Raw genomic sequence first — 12958 nt, 5'->3', positions numbered from 1 at the left:
TTCTAACTTTGCATTCTGTCTCTTGGGAAAATACATTCGTGCTTTCTTTTGTTATTTCTGATTATCTACTATGTGCTAGGAGCTATGGCCCAGGTGAAGATAAGCTGCAAGATTCTTCTAAGAGAGGCAAGTCAGTTACAGAAAAGGCACTTTCCAGTGCAATGAGCATTCTAGGGAAGGTAGGCATAAAGGGCTTTGAAAGTGGACAGTAGAAAATGGAAGGTAGAAAATGAAGGAGGCTTCATGAAGAAGACAGCTTGGGAGTTGAATCAGTGAGGACTTTGATAGGTGAAAACGGGCCTCAGGGAAAGGAAAACATTTTAACAGGAGGAAATAACATGAGAATCGAATGGAAGTAAAAAGGTATAGGGCACGTGGGGAAATCCTACTCACATCCATAAAACAATCCAGTATGCTGTGTGCATCACTTCATGATGGATATATGCCCTGAGAAATTTGTTCTTAGGCTATTTTGACATTGTGTGAACATCATAGAGTGCACTTACACAAGCCTAAATGGTATATCTTACTACACACCCAGGCTATATAGGGTAGCCTCTTGCTCCCAGGCTGCAAACCTGTGCAGCAGGTTACTGTACTGAATACCATAGGCAACTGTAATGCAATATAAATATTTGCATATATATAAACAGGTCTAAACATAGAAAAGGTACAGTCCAAATACTGTACTGTAATCTCGTGGGACCACCACTGTATAAGTGATCTGTCATTGACCAAAATGTCATTTTTAGTGCATGACTCTGGTTAGATTGTGAGCTCCATGGGTGAGGAACCTGTTCACTAGCTGTCTCTCTTCCCAGAATTCAGCACTGCACCTGGTACATAGTAGGCCCTCACTAAGTATTTGTGAATGAAAGACTAGAGAGATGAGTGAATGAGTCTAGTTCAGAGCGCAATCACTCCCTCGTGCCCACACTGCTGCAGTTATGTCAAGACAGGGAGACAGAGCCCTGAGCGAAGAACTCTACTCCTCAGCATTTTCCATGAAGCCCAGCCAGGGAGCTTCCTCCTTACTTTCCCTTCTACTCCTCCGTAGTCAACCAATCCATTGGGTCAAAGGTACCACTAACCATGAGCTAATGTTGATGGTTCTACCTTTAAAATTTGTCCAGAATATAACCCAGTTCATATTCTGGGTTCTGCTATAATCAAGTACATTGCTCACATTCCACCTTGATCCCTGACAAACACAGCAGCCAGACTGGTCCTTTCAGAAACATCAGTCCCAGCACATTACACCTGTGCCCTTCCCAGCCCCACATGTTCTCCAGGGCCTTACATGGTCTCCTCTGTGATATGATTTGGCTCCGTGTTCACACCCAAATCTCATGTTGAATTGTAGTCCTCAGTGTTGGGGGAGGGACCTGGAGGGAGGTTACTGGATCATGGAGGTGGATTTCCCCCTTGCGGCTCTCATGATAGTGAGTGAGCTCTCACGAGATCTGGTTGTTTGAAAGTGTGCAGCACTTCCTTATTTACTGTCTCTCTCTCTCTCTCTCTCTCTGTCTCTGTCTTTCTTTCTTTGCCATGTGAAGAAGGTGCTTGCTTCCCCTTCACCTTCTGCCATGACTGTGAGTTTCCTGAGGCCTCCCCAGCCATGCCTCCTGCACAGCCTGTGGAACCGTGAGTCAATTAAACCCTTTTCTTCATAAATTACCCAGTCTCAGGTAGTTCTTGATAGCAGTGTGAGAAGGACTAATATGCCCTGCTAACTTCATGAGGAGCGTGTACACTCACTGCTTCAACTTCAGCTATTTCCATGCTAGCTAATTTCCTTCTCATGCATGGTGAGACATGCATTTCAATTATCTTCCTAGTTTCTTCCAACTCTTGCCTATTTACCTCATTTGAAAAGTGTTATTCCCTCTCCTTTCTTGGTCCCTTTTGTAAGCCAAGAAATAAGCTGTATTAAGTTTAATAAATCTAAGAACAGTTCTACAGATTTAACTACCCTGGGGTTTGCAATGAAATTAAATTAAACAAAGAACCTAGTTGGCATCCTCTGAAATTTGTCAGAATCTTACACCTGTGGAGTATATCAGCATCCCCACAGAAGTTTCGATTGCCTCCTTCTGCTCTCCTAATTAAACCTGCTATACTTTTGAAGGCCAGCCTCTCAAATTATACAATCTTTCCAAAATAACATCTTACTTAGGATTATTGTTTTTATGATTGTTTAAATAGTAATATAGAAAAATAGGGTTTTCTTATATCTTTCCTTCGCAATAAACAATTTTCAACAATATAATAGCTTAAATAGGTGATTGTGATGTCACCCTTAGGATAAAATCACTGCTTGTCACATCGTTTCTGTAGAAAAACCAACTCACATATGATGAAATGTGATGGGGGTGAAATAACAGCAGTGTGATTTTCGACCACCAAGTTGCCTTGGAAGGGAATTTGGGGATGTGCACCGCTGGAAGCCATGTGAGTTTTGAGAGTATGTAAATTCAGATGACTTGAGGGAATGTGGTGTGGTAAACAATTATGCAGTGCCTATTTGTGTGTGCATAATTGGTTGCTAGGACTGAGCCATGATTAGTCACCAAATTACAAAAGCATGACTTTTCCTTCAATGGATGTAGCACTTGCCCAGGATACACAGTTTGGAGACAGTAGCATGGGTTAGATTTTTACCCCATTTGCTCACTCAGCAGGGGTCTGTGTGCAGTGTACAATTTGCACAACTATATGTGGGACCCTGCTAAGTTATCCAGAAAAATTGCATCCATATGATGCCCTACAAAATGCCAAAATCTACAAAGCAGTCAACCTGTGTAGTCTACACGAAAGGAAGGACACACTTATTCTAGTGACCCAGATTCAAATCATAGCCAAAGAAACAGTGAGGATAAAAGGTCAAAGAGAAAAGTCACACAGTCCTGGAGTTGAGGGAGAAAGAATGGGGCATGGATGAGGCAAAGGGAGACGAAGAGGAAACAGATTGGAGAGAGGGAAGAGAAAGGAAGGAAGGAAAGAAGTAAGGAAGGAAGAAAGGAAAGAAGGAGCAAAAGAAGATTTATGCATAAAAAATGTAAGTTATTTTTGAAACATTCATGACCCCCTCCCCTTTTTGAGGCATTGTTGTGGGGAGACAGAGATGAGTCCTGATCCTTAAGCTCGATCTACTCCCATGCAAAAGAAGGAGCAAAGCAATTACACACGCACACATGCACACACACACAGACACACACACATGCAATGAGGCAGCCATCTTTATAAATTTCAAACTGGAGCAAGGTACAAGAAGTCCATATTAGTCAATATTAATAGCTATGCCAATGAAAAGTTCTTGCTTCTCAAACCAGCACACCATTCTCAGAAGCCAAAGGAGGAGAAAGCTTCAGAGAGCTAAAGTTAAATCAGTTCAGAAGAGGAAACGCTCCCAGGGAATTCACTGTTTCATTTCACAACACACCTCCTTGTGTTGGTGCCCTGGGCACCTGATAAGCTGTAAACAAGAGACAGACGGAACATTGATTTTGAGTCTGTGTGTCCTACAGAGAATCTACCCAGGCTAGGTAAGATGAAAATAAAGGGATGGGCTAGGGCCAGGATTTTAGAGCTTGAAAATATTTTGCTGTCTGGGAGAGCGTCTGTAAGCAGATGATAATAATGACAGTTGGCTGTAGGCTTTGGCAGATGCATTTCCCAAGCATTTTCAGACTTAATGAGTCCAGAGAGCATCCCGTGGGGCAGGACAGTCACGTTATTAGCAGATTACGGCAAGGAAATGGGGGAAATCTACGGGTTCAAGTGAGCGATGGGGACACCAGAAGTAAGTATCTCAGCCTGAATCTTCACAAACACTTTTGCTTCCAACCTTTCTCCCAGGAGGGGCAGGGGAAAGGGGTGGCTTGAAGTATGAATGTGGTTTCAGGGAAGAGGAGAGTGATTCTCCACATGTGCATTTAGTCCCTTGTCCTCATATTTGCACACACGCCCATGATACTGCCTGAACCAGCAGAAATGACCCCATGGCAGTGGGGCCTGTATATATTGTACCACTTGCACAATTACACGTGGCACCCTGCAAAGTTATCCAGAAAAAAATGCACTCATATGAGCTCTAGTCATCCGGCTGCCTAGCAATTTCTCAGTACCCTTCCTTGGTTTGAAGATGTCCAGATTTATGAATCCCACTTCTCCAGGAAGAAGCCAGAAACTCACTTTCCTAAGTTGTCTATAGCTGGACACAAGCAGGGCCCTGGCCTCTTCAGATAGACCGTGCCAGACTTTGATTGTAGGAGAGCGTTGCATAAGAAAAAGTGCAGAGTGGAGGAATTCTGATGAGGGTGACAGAGAGACACTTAGTTTGCAGAGTCCAAGGTTGTGGTGGTTCCAGTGGTAGTTCCCCTGCTGTGCTGTAACAGCAGAGACTCTCCTGGAGCAATAATTAAGGTATCCAGCTCAGTAGCCTCCAAGCCTGATTGTCCAACTGTCCTAGGTACTCTGTGTAAAAACCAATACAGTTCAGTCACTACAATTGATGTAGCTACAGAGAATTCTGTTGTTTGCAACCAAACACTCTTACTAATTGTCCTTGTACTTACAGGCGATGCAAAAAGAAAAAAAAAATCAGTGATTAAAATGAAATTTTAATGTAATAATTTTAGAAAGCATTTAGGTATTCAAAAATAATTTTGCAAAAAGTATAAATATATTTCTACGTTATTTTAAAATCAAAGAAACAGAATCCCAGAGAAGCCTAGTCATATATCAAGCTGCTTAGCACAGTAAGATTAAAGTGAGAATTAGGGGCCAGGCGTGGTGGCTCACGCCTGTAATCCCAACACTTTGGGAGGCCGAGGCAGGCGGCTCACCTAAGGTCAGGAGTTCAAGACCAGCCCGGCCAACATGGGAAACCCTGTCTCTACTAAAAATACAAAAATCAGCTGTGCATGGTGGGTGCATGTCTGTCATCTCAGCTACTCAGGAGGCCGAAACATGAGAATCACTTGAACCCAGGAAGCAGAGGTTGCAGTGAGCCAAGATTGCACCACTGCACTCCAGCCTAGGGAACAGAGTGAGACTCTGTCTTAAAAAAAAAAAAAAAAGAAAGAAAGAAAAGAAAAAGAAAAAAAGAGTTGAATGCAACATTTTATAAATCAAAATTAATGAAAAATCCATGATGCACAAAATATCAAAATTTTAAATAAATGCAAGATCAGTATTACTGATTTTTCCCTTTGTCTCAGACTCTGATATATAGTTACTTAGGCTGTCTTTAGGGAACTTGCACATGTTATCTTTAAACAAATTAATAGCACAGATTAGACTACTTCATTGCCTCTTCAAATAATCAAAGTTTAAATCTTCTTCTTCCCGCTATGTGAATCTTCTTCAGCAGAATATATAGTAGCATCTCTCTCTGGAAGCATTCCTCAGCCCACAGATTTGGATTAGATCGAATCTCTGTGTCCAGACCTGTCCGGATCTTGCAGAAATATTAATGTTGGCAGAATCTCTAAAATATCAGAGTAAATTGAACCAAATTAAACACAAGGAGACATAAGATCAAATTTTAATGAATATTTGGGCTGCTGGCCACCCAGCCCTTCTCCATAGGTGAACGCCTTGATAAATCACAAGGATGGTGGTAATTAGTGTTCATTTCACACTATATGCCAGAGGCCATGTTAGACGCTTGAAACAGTGGATGCTTCTTGTCACAATTTCCGTGAGGAAGGAAGTCCTATGACAAAAGTAAGGATGAAGTTCCTAGTTAAGAAATGGCAGAGCCACATCATAAGCCCAGGGTAACAAATGCCAGGGCTGAAGTCTCCCTACCACATCATGTTTTATTTTAAGAAAGTGGACTTTTTCTCAAGAAGTCTGAGGACCACAAAGCATCAGGCCCGGGCTTCCCCAGCAGTCAAATGGATATTGTTAGAACGATGGCTTGGGGAAAGCCACAACTTCTCTTTTATGAGTGAAGGGAGTGGAAGGAGAGACAGCTGCAGCCTGCAAGCCTGGAATCTCTGTCCAACAACCAAGAACCTTCAATTCTCCCTGCACCACTGAGGAGTTTAGTCCCAAAGAAGCACCTAACATAATTTTATACTCATATAATCCTAGGTGTTCTGATATGAGAAGAACTTCTTCAGAAGATGTCTTAATGCATATGGGGAAACTGAGGTCCAGGTAAGTAATTTTCATAGAAAACTGAGACTAGAACCCAAGTTACTCAATCCCCAGTTAAGACTGAGTTCATAACACCATACGGCCATGCAGATTAAGTCCTGAACTCTGTCTATGCAAAAAACTGTGCTTCGTCACTGAGGCTGACAGACCCTCCTCAAAAGATTTAGTCTGTACACCGAAGGGGGGAAAATAATTTTGGCATTTTATAGGCTAAATCTAGCTTGCCGATGTGGTTGAGTTTTTTTTTTTTTTTCTTGGTTTGTCAAGTGTTTTTGAAAAATTTGAACTAGTCGATATAATTTAAAAATCAGGAGTTTTCACATGCAAATCCAGATTTCTGGCTCCCCTTGAAAAAAAGTCCAAGATCAGGACACACTGGAACCACTTTCTCACATGGAAGCTATTGGTTAGAGCAGGTAGTATGCTGAGCCAGATCATACCGGCTCACAAGAGCCAATGATAAAATATTCAGAAATGTTGTGGGCCACGTGTTAAATGGTAGCTTGAAATCAGCCGCAGGATCATTTACAGCAGCCATGTTACCATGGAAACATGGACAATGGAAACATTGGTCCATTGTCCATCTGCTCCTGCCCCGCATTGGTCAAGGACGACGCCACCAGCAAAATTCTCTTGTTCTTCTAGATTACACATACATGAGTTGTCCTGGAAAATCTCAAGTCAAAGAAGCTGCACTGCAGGAAATCAATATGGTGCAGGCCCCAGGCAAGGCATCACTGACTATACTTGCAAGAAACAAATGCCTGCAAAAATCAGGACAAGATGATTTTGAAGCTGTGCAAAACAGGTGTCTATATATTGGCTTTTTTGAGTAGTGTAACTATGAACATTCTTGTACATCTCTCTTGTGCACGCGTATATATTTCTGTCAGATACACGCCGTAGGACTGGAATTGCTGGAACATAAGGTATTCACATGTTCAACCTTAGGAGAAATGGCCAAACAGTTTTCTAAAGTGCTCTTATTTATTTACATTCCCACCAGCCATAAAGGAGAGTTGCGGTTGCTTCAACATTTAGTGCTGCCATATTCTTTTTCAAACCATCACTTAAAAAATCACTTCCTGTTGGCTCAAGATGATAGTCAGTTTGTACCTCTTTGACTATGTGGTTTACTTAGCACCACGTTTTATATCAGGCCATTTGTGTTCTGTGTCATGGCCACAGATGTGCTCACATATTCCAGGCTGATGGGGTAAGATCAACAACTTCACACTTGACCCAAGTGGCAATCCAAAGTAAACAAGGAGGAAGGAATAAGTCAATAAAATTCCCAAAAGAAGTCACCATAATTGATTACATTTCATTTATCAGAAAACCATTCCAAGTCTTTGACTAATTTGGGACTCCCTGTTGTGAGACAAAATCTCTTCCTCTGTGAGTTATTAAAATTCTCGCCAGGAATATCCAGGGAGCTGCTTTCCTCTGCTCCAAGTCTCAGCGTCCAGGCTGTTTGTAACACATAATCTATGATTGAGAAACAGGAAAAAAGGGAGACCATCTTACAAGATCTGGTCCCAAACCTCCTTTCTCTTTAGTTTCAGCCCCAAATCAACCCTACTGGACTGCTCCCTCACACCACAAAACAACGGAGTGCTCTCATTCTGAAGTGCTCCCTTGGCTCCCACTGGTCAGGATAAAATTGGCTTCCCGGGAGTCATTCTGGCCTGACCTCCAGCTAGGATCACCTCCTAGGAGATGCACCAAGTCTGGGAAAACCACCCTCAGTTATCTCTGGCTTGTAAATGTCCATTCCAAAGACTGAGCAGTAAGGATGAATGAATTGCAAATAGAACTAGTTTCTGTTTAGGAAACCCAAAGAAGCTCCCTGTGTTCTTCCTCTGTGACCTGCAGTGGACAGCCCACTCTTTGGCCATGATGAACAGTGGCTCTCCAATCCTGCCTCTACCCTTGGTACCGTTCCAGCCCACCTGGGACAGGTGGGTACACTGCTCGTCCGTCCCGCCATGCCAGACCATTCATGCCATGCCCACAGGGTGGTATCCTGGGGGAGAGTCCTCCTCTCGAGAAAGGTGCTCTTTCTTCACCATGGGCAAAGGGAGGTCCAGCTGACCCCAACCTTTTGTGCTGGCAAGCATCCAGGAGATGCTTAGTAGCTGTGAATTATCTCAACACCCTCTCATGTCCTGAGGAAGAAGTCACAAGTCATAGCATTATTCCTTTGACGTGTATTCCTTTTCCCATAGGGCAAAGCTGGCTTGCTCATGAGCGTGTCCACACTTCACACACTCCAAACATGCCAATGCACCACACTTGTAGGAAGCAGGCAGCAACGAGGGTAACAGAAAGACTTCAGAGCTTCATCCGAAAACTCCTTTACTGAAATAACAGCAAATATTTATTGCTGGGCTCACTATGTATACTTACTAAGCACTTTCTATATATCTCACTTAATTCTCACAATGCTTTGAGGCAGCTACTTGTATGAGCCCATTTCATAGCTGGAGAAACTGTGTCCATGAATTCACAATTAGGAAGTGGTTAGGGTGAGATTCAAACCCAGGAAGTCGACCTCCCAAGGCCATGCTCCCAGTAGCTATATTGTAGCAGGATTTCTTCTCCCATCACCCGGCTGTGGATCCCCAGCCCCCGGCTACCTGTTTTCATCTATCTTCTTTGTGGTGCCAGCTCCCAGACTATCCTGAAAGTGTCTCCAAGGCTTTTGGTTGGGAGCCAGCCCAACCTCTTGTCTTCTCCCCAAACCCCCAGGAGACTTTCTAAGATCAGAATCCTTGGAGCGTTTTGAGCTGCCCAGTAGCAGAGTCCACACCGGTAGCCCTCAGCTACTAGCCGAGGAGAGTCCACACAACATACCTGAAGTCCTCAGCTTCAAACCCCAGCACCATCACCCAACAGGAGTGAACATTTAGCAGGTTATCTAAACTCTCCAAGGCACAGCTACTTGGGAGGCTGAGGTGGGAGGATCACCTGAGTCCAGGGAAGTTGAGGCTGCAGTGAGCCATAATTGTGCCACTGCTCTCCAGCCTGGGCAACAGAGTGAGACCCTATCTCAAAAAAAAAAAAAAAAAAAAAAAAAAAGCACAGAGTATTTTATCAAAAAGCACCAGTAAGACATTTGTGAAGAGTCGGCTTCTTATCTCAGAAGTGTGTTTCTGTTCATGTCAAATACGCATTTTCGTGTCTCTTGTAAGCACATATAATTGAGGTTAAATCTCAAACTCATACTACTGCAGTGGCTCTTGATCAGGGAGAGTATCAGAATTACATTTCTGAGATTTCTCAAGATGGCTTTAAAATCACAGAACCAAGGATGTGTGTATTTTGATTCAGACACCGTTCCCACTTCCACAACCTGCTTCTACCTTCTCAGTCAACAACCACTATCCTAGTAGCTTTTTAGATGGTGGGCACCCATCCAAATGAACAGCTTTGGAAATGAAAGCTTGAAAAATCAAAATAGGCTGGGCCCAGTGGTTCATGCCTGTAATCCCAGCACTTTGAGAGGCCAGTGTGGGAGGATTGTTTGAACCCAGGAGTTCCTGATCAGCCTGGGCAACGTAGTGAGACCCTGTCTCTAAAAAAAAAAAATAAATTTTAAATTAGCCCCTCGTGGTGGAGCACACTTGTAGTCCCAGCTACTTGGGAGGAGGAGGCAGAAGGATTGCTAGAGCCTGGGAGGTTGAGGCTGCAGTGAATACACACACACACACACACACACACACACACACACACACACACACACACACACGTATGTAGTCTAATTTCTGTCCAAAGACATTCTATTTGCTCCTTGATTCTCTGTCCTTTTAAAACAGTCTCTCTTTCCAGTTAACACCTAAGGCTCTGACTTACTTTCTTTCCCCAATAGTTGTCATAGCCTTCTCCAGCATGTGTTCCTTCTATATTTCAGACATGGCATAGGAGACACAGCAATAACTAAGTATGTACAGCAAATCAAAGGATGGAGCCTCAAACTGAAGCCAAGTCTACTATATCTTATCAATTTACCCAACACCATTGTCTCTCTCTGTAGAGGTTACCCTTTTATGCACATAAATGTGAATTAGAACATCTCCGCCCTGCTCCTTTCAGCAGTACAGCTCTGCAATGGCGCACGCTGCCATCCATTTCACTGGAACATTTGCCATAAAGTTGCTTTAAAAGACATTCTCTTACAATACTGTCAATGGCCCTTGCATTAAAAATGAGAAAAATATGGAAACATGCATTAAAATATTCAGAAATAAATGGCTTTTTTATTACATAAAAGCTCTCATGTGTCTCAAAGGTACTGAGAATAGAATAATTTCTCATAAATTAGATTATTATTGCTGGGAAAAGATCTATTTTAATGCCAGTTTTCTTGGGGATTAAACCAAACCCGAACAGTCCACTGGGGGGTGTTCATAAATGTATAAGTCACATACTGAAAAGCTTTAAGTGGAAAATACGTGCTGATGAAGCAGTCTTGGAAAAGACAGAACACATTCTGTTTGTTCTCATGTCTGGCAGGGGGCAACTATTGCATCCAGAAAAAAAAAAAAAAATGAAGATGATGAGTTCTCTGCAACTAAGATGAAGACCCACTGAGCTTTGGGGTTTAAAATGCAACGTCAGAACTTCAGACTTCCGGCACCTAGGTCTCCAGCTGCTGGGTGGTGCCAGCATCAGACATACACTCTGCAAAACAGATACTGTCTTAGGAAAATGTGACCCTGTTGTCCTTTCAGGCCTATATTTCACAAGAAGACAAATGGAGAGTTAAAAGGAAAACTGCAGATCTAAGTGAAGAGACGGCAAGTTGTCTTTTCTGACATAGCCAGAAAATAAGATGTTCTGGTTGACATGTGCTAAAGATGTCGTGCGGACTTTCAGACTCAGAATGTGATCACATGTATTTCTCACTGAAACTATATTGAATGTTATTTGACCATTGTTGAATCAGTCATCTTGATAAATATTATCTTCGTACAGTACCAAGCAGAGAGTCAGTGACGAGAATGCCACTGAAACCAGCTTTTTATAGGACAAGGTTTTCATGGTTTTAGGGGGTGGGGAAACTTGCACAGTAATCCACAGTATTTAATGATTTAGGCAGGGTAGGGGAAAAGCGATGAGCATTCATTTTGCTAGCAGTGTAACTTCCGTGGAGGAATGATATACTGCTAATTGTACTTCACATTCCCTATACTTATACAGGCTTTACTACATGATCCAGCATTGTGATCAAAGATGGAAGGAATCTCTTAATAGCTCTCCTTCCTTTTTCTATTCTTATTTCCTTACCAATTCCCTTTATCCCTGGTCCTTTTGCATCTTTATTTTTAGTCAGTACCCTGCTACTCTGCTGGAAAGATCTGTGTATGAAGCTGGATAATAAAAATGTCATGATTGCCATTTATTTGGAGAGGTAGAGTGGAGGACTTGGGCAGCATAGCAGCCCAGGCTGGAAGAGAGGATCTGGCAGGGAGGAAGTTTGGCTGAAGGACAGGCCCCCTCAGGACTGATTTCTTGGCAGTCTATCCAAGTCCTTGGGTGTCTGCACTGGAGTTATAATAATAGCCAATCTTTATTAAGCATTTTGTCAGTGCCAGGATCTGTGCATTATCTTATTTAATCCTTACACAACCCCGCAAAGTAGGCACAATTACCATCTCAATTTAAAAGATGAGGGCTGGCTGGGCGCGGTGGCTCACGCTTGTAATCCCAGCACTTTGGGAGACAGAGGCAGGCAGATCACGAGGTCAGGAGATCCAGACCAACCTGACTAACATGGTGAAACCCCATCTCTACTAAAAATACCAAAAAAAAAAAAAAAAAAAATTAACTGGGTGTGGTGGCACGCGTCTGTAATCCCAGCTACTCGGGAGGCTGAGGCAGGAGAATGGCGTGCCCATTCTCCTGGGAGGCGGAGGTTGCAGTGAGCCGAGATTGTGCCACTGCACTCCAGCCCAGGCAACAGAGCGAGATTCCATCTCAAAAAAAAAAAAAAAAAAAAAAAAAAAAATGAAGGCTAAGACTCAGTAACTTTAGGTGAATTTCCAAGTTCACACATCAACTAAGTGGTCGATCCAGCTGTTTCATTTCAAAGCTTGAGCTTAGACCATCCCCCTCCAATTAATTAGCTATGCCTTCCTTCTTACGCTTATCTCTTTCCTCTCTCTCTTTTTAAGATTATAAAGACTTTGGCCCGGCACAATGGCTTATGCCTATAATTCCAGCTCTTTGGGAGGCCAAAGTGGGTAGATTACTTGAGGTCAGGAGTTTGAGACCACATTGACCAACATAGTGAAACCCTGTCTCTACTAAAAATACAAAAATTAGCCAGGTGTGGTGGTGGGTGCCTGTAATCCCACCTACTCAGGAGGCAGAGGCATGAGAATCGCTTGAACACAGGAGGCAGAGGTTGCAGTGAGCTGAGATCATGCCATTGCACTCCAGACTGGGTGACAGAGCGAGACTGTCAGACACACAGACACACACACACACACACACACACACACAAAGATTATAAAGACTTTAGAAAATGTGCTTCTCTGTCCTTTAAAAACTCTTAAAGAACAAAATGGTAGTTCCTGGACCAAAATTCAAAGGACCCAAATCCTTATTTCTGTGTAGCCACCAACTCCCTGTATTATCGTGACACTGGACCACTGGCTCTCAGTTTGCCCATCTGTAAAATTAGGAAGTTTGACTAGATGGTATCTGAGGATGATTTGGCCTCTGACATTGGGTGAATCCTCAGCTTCTAGGAGAGGGTGTGGGGCGTGACTCACCTGGGCTATTC

The 12958-nt window shown here is 43.0% G+C and overlaps 1 long non-coding RNA gene across 1 annotated transcript; it reads left to right on the top strand.

Annotated features, from left to right (window-relative positions):
• Nucleotides 1-2361: 2361 nt before the first annotated feature.
• On the top strand, nucleotides 2362-11096 carry LOC126957230 (uncharacterized). The gene is made up of 5 exons (XR_007726699.1): nucleotides 2362-2451; nucleotides 6103-6168; nucleotides 6814-6976; nucleotides 10040-10111; nucleotides 10684-11096. It is a non-coding gene; the product is annotated as an uncharacterized LOC126957230 (long non-coding RNA).
• Nucleotides 11097-12958: the final 1862 nt, after the last annotated feature.

This window comes from Macaca thibetana, chromosome 6 (assembly GCF_024542745.1).
Source record: "Macaca thibetana thibetana isolate TM-01 chromosome 6, ASM2454274v1, whole genome shotgun sequence".
In the NCBI taxonomy this organism is placed as follows: domain Eukaryota; kingdom Metazoa; phylum Chordata; class Mammalia; order Primates; family Cercopithecidae; genus Macaca; species Macaca thibetana.
This window is presented reverse-complemented; position numbering and strand designations above follow the sequence as displayed.